Here is a 4,523-nt window from a genome sequence, read left to right as displayed (position 1 = left end):
ACCCCTGTCCTCGGCCCCTGTGCCCAGCCCGAAGAGCCATTCACATCCCGCTGCCGCCGCAGCCTCATTCAGCGCTCAGGGCTCCGCTCTGACTCACAGCGATCCAGCTCCCTCTGGGTCCTAGCGCTGTGGACGTGTGGGAGCTGCACGGACTCGCAGGAATTCGGCGCTTGGCTCGCTGCCGAGCCCAGGCAGGGATGCACAGATGTGCAGTGAAAGTTTCAAAGCGTGGCTGGTCGTCTGAGTGCGCTCGCAGAACGCCCAGAGAACCCTCCGGCTTCCCGGTGCCGCTGGCAGTGACTGAAACCCTCTGCAAGGGATGTTTTGTCCTCAGCCTTTCCACTCTGCATCCTAATCCTTGCCCTCAATTTAAAGATGAGGGCTCTCAGAATGAAACTCCCAGCTCCCTGATGAATGGGTCCTTTAGAAAATCATCTCCAGAGCCCTTTGCTCATCTCGGGAGCCTGTAAACAAACCTGTAGGAACACCAATGGCTAACTGGGGAAGGAGTGGACCGGGTTCCCGCAAAAACTGTGCAGTCCCCATTATCAGCTGGCTTTAACTGGGGTCAGCCAAACACTGGTTGAGAGTAGCAAAGAAATATTTGACCCTGACTTGAGGCAGAGGAAAAGATTATATAATAATCCTTCCAACTGAAACATCCTGCGTTTAACACGCTTACCTTAAGCAACAAAGAGGTATGGAAATGTTTTCCAGTGTGTTCGAGGAGAAGGATTAAGCAGTTTACAAGGGAACAACAGTGGGATTTAGGCACTGATAAATATAGGAAAGGAATATAAAAATTTAAAACATCGTTATATATATATATATATATATATATATATATATATATATATAAAAGGCAATTTGGCTATAAACTCTACTCTCAAAAAAGTTGGCAGCTCTATTGAGGATTATGAAGCAGCCCCTTAGAATTTCCTAGCTCTCATTCTGGCACAGTGGAACCTTTGTGATTATACAGACCCAAGGAAAAAAATTAAAAGCAGATCACTGCGTTTTATCTAAGTGGAAGTAATCAAACACTTTTTGATTCCATCCAGGAGAGGGCAGCCAGCTGGAGAGACTGGTCCTTAAATCCTTTGGGAAGGGGAAAGATGTGTGGAAGGCACTATGTAAAGGCGAAGAGCAAGGAGGCAGAGAAGCTTTGAGATAAGCAAGTTATTTGCCACAGGGGTGTGCTGCTTTCTGCACCTGGAGCACCCATATCCTCGTGTTTTATTAGCACCAGTAGAAAAACCCTGAATTCCTTCCCCACAGTGCCAAAGTGGCTTCAGTGCTCGATTGATTCTTGGAGGTGATGTGTGTTTAAAATTGCCCAGAATATGCTTTAGGAAATTGCAGCACAAAATGCTGGATGTGAGTGCTGAAATTGCCTTCCCCATTTGCCAGGATTATGCAGATTGCTTTGTTTTTCTCCAAGAAAAATTCTTCTGCACATGATGGCAACTACAGGCCCAAGTGTGTCTTCATTTACACAGAGAGAGTTGCTTCAAATGTTGCCTGTAAACCTTGACCTCGGGATTTGGCCGGAGCCTCAGGGTCCGTGGCAGAACTGCCAGGCTGTGCTTGTGCTGAGCATTTGTCTCGCTTCATTAAGATATCCTCAGATTAGGACTTCGTGCTGGAAAATTGGAAAGAGCCTTAGAGCCCATTGTGACTGCAGCAAACAGCATCAGATGAGAGCTATAAAATGATAGGATTTTTCTTTTCTTTACTTAAAGTTAACGCACACTTGTGTTGAGCATCTCTAAGTTGATTTCTTGGCAAGAGCTGCCTGATTTTTCTTAAAACTGTGTCACAAAAGCTCGTTTGGACACAGTAGTCAACAAAACATTGTGTTTGTACTCAATCTGTATCACCAGCACTAATTTCTGTCTTGAAGAAATCCTCCTCTTGTCCCACATTCTCATCCCTCCTGAGCTCACCCCAGGCAGGCTGATGTTAGCAAGCAGCACAGCTGGGATCCCTGGGAAGAAGAAGGAGTTTTTCTGCTTTTTCTGACGTTCCCATGTCACCCAAACAAACACCAATTCAGCTTTGGAGAAGGTGTGGCAGCAGTGCACAGAGGAATGTCTGATCCCAGGGACTGTAAGGCTCGGAGGTGAACCCTTCTCCTCCAGCACTGGTTGGAGGCACAGATTTAAAGAGAAAATCCTTACTCAACCCCTCCACGAGCTGAGGGTTCTCTTGCTTTGGCAGGTCACTGGCGCGAGGTGAGGGATTGGAATGTTAGGCTGAGTAAGGAAAAGATGTGCTCTGGAATCAGAGAGGCAGCTGGATAAAGAGTCTTGTGAGCACAGAATGAATGAATCCTATTTCTCTGCTGGGTTGCATCCAGTTATTTCTCTGCTTCTACTACAATTTAAAGCCTCCCATGATCTCCTGGATGAGCTTCTTCTGTGAGGAGCTGTGGCTGCCCCAGCCCTGGCAGTGTCCAAGGCCAGGCTGGACAGGGCTTGGAGCACCCTGGGAGAGTGGAAGATGTCCCTTCCAGGGGCTTGGAACTGGCTGAGCTTTGAAGTCCCTTCCAACCCAAAACACTACAGCATTCTACAGATTCCTCCTGGAATCAGTGTCTTTTGTGCTGCTGAAAGTCTCAGAGAAGGCATCTGGGAAGAAGTGTCTGGGCTCTTTTTGTTTAGAAGAAACAGCCTTCGAGGAAAAATGTTGCTTTTGATGAATCCTCATTTATTTCTGAAATCTTTGTGGGTTTGGAAGCAACATGGGAGAGTACAGCTGCTGTTCATAAAATCTTGGCACTTTAGAGAGGTGTCAGGTCACTGAGAAAGGGACCCACAGAGCACCAAACAGTTTTCAGAGATCCTGTAAAAGTATAAAGGGATAAGATGAACTTAACAAGTTTTATTTTCTTCAGAGATGCTTATTTACATGTGTGCGTGCATTACATTCAAGACTTCCTTGTAATGCTAAGTCTTTACATGAAAAAAGTTGTATCACAAGTAGCCCTCTTCCCCTGCCTGTCCTGGGGGTGCTTTGATGTGAGTGTGAGGAAGAGTTTTAAGCATCTCAAATTAAACACTCAGAGTGGAAGATGGTGTCTGTTTTACCTAAAAGAGTATTTATCTTTTACACTTTTAAATTTGCAGGAAGCAGAACGTCATTAACTTGTGTAAACTTGTCTGAGAGCTGTTCCCAGAGCTAAAGTGAATGGAAAGAGATCGCAGAATACCAGACTGGTTTGGGTAGAAAGGGACCTTAAAACTCATCCAGTCCCACCCCTGCCATGGGCAGGGACACCTCCCACTGTCCCAGGTTGCTCCAAGCCCTGTCCAGCCTGGCCTTGGACACTGCCAGGGATCCAGGGGCAGCCACAGCTTCTCTGGGCACCCTGTGCCAGGGCCTCCCCATCCTCACAGGGAGGAATTTCTTCCCAATATCCCATCTCTCCCTGTCCTCTGGTAGTGGGAAGCCATTCCCTGTGTCCTGTCCCTCCATCCCTTGTCCCCAGTCCCTCTCCAGCTCTCCTGGAGCCCCTTTAGGGACTGGAAGGGGCTCTAAGTTCTCCCTGGAGCCTTCTCCAGGTGAGCATCCCCAGGTCTCCCAGCCTGGCTCCGTAGGAGATATTAAACTATGACTCAGCTGGAGGAAGCTCACCCATGTCTGGCTAAGTAGAAGTTAATCAAGAGGTTGGAAGGAATGAGCACAATGCAAATTCTCTTCTTGTGTTCATTACAGCAAGCAAAAAAGTTGATAGAGGAACTAAGGGCCTGTTTTGCCTTTGTCAGTTTGTGCAGCACTACTGCGGGGTTGTGGGGGGGGGGGGAGACGTTTCCAGAAAAATGCAGAAGCTCATTATGGGTCATGAATAAATGGGTCAGACAAATGAGTTCATTACTGATATACTGTAGGACTCAGTCTCCTGTAAATATTTTCTTAACTGTCTCTGCCTCATGGCTTCACAGCTGAGTCGATACCACATAGGGAATGCGGCTTGGGCGCGTCGGAAAATCAATGGGAACACGATGCAATTCCAATAGCCTGCAATCCAAACCGAGCAGGGAGACAACCACTCATCTGTGCTGGATTGCTGAAGTGATTTGCACTAATCCTTTCTTTCTCATTCTCTTTCGCTTGGTTCTGTAGCACACAGGAGAAGGAAACCTTTTGACTCTAAATGAAAACATCTCAAAAGCCTGAGCTGACTAAAAGCAAAATGTCTGGTGATGGTTCAAGTGCTGTTACTAAGAGGATATAATTGTAGTGGCAGTGACATATAGACAGAGCTCTGAGAAAAGCTTCACATTCTGCTTCAGACTCAGCACAGATTTGTCAGACAGTTGTTTGAAGAGATAACAACAACTACACTTGTTTTCTGGAATGCACAGGCTTGCGTGCAATATATTCTTTATTTAATATATATTTTTATTAATGGCTTTAAACTGAAAGAGAGTAGGTTTAGATTAGATGTTAGGGTGAAATTCTTCTCTCTGAGGGTGGTGAGGCCCTGGCACAGGGTACCCAGAGCAGCTGTGGCTGCCCCT

This window comes from Coloeus monedula (assembly GCF_965178545.1).
Source record: "Coloeus monedula genome assembly, chromosome: 23".
NCBI classification, from domain to species: domain Eukaryota; kingdom Metazoa; phylum Chordata; class Aves; order Passeriformes; family Corvidae; genus Coloeus; species Coloeus monedula.
The sequence above is the reverse complement of the archived record's forward strand: the minus strand, read 5'-3'. Positions refer to the sequence as shown.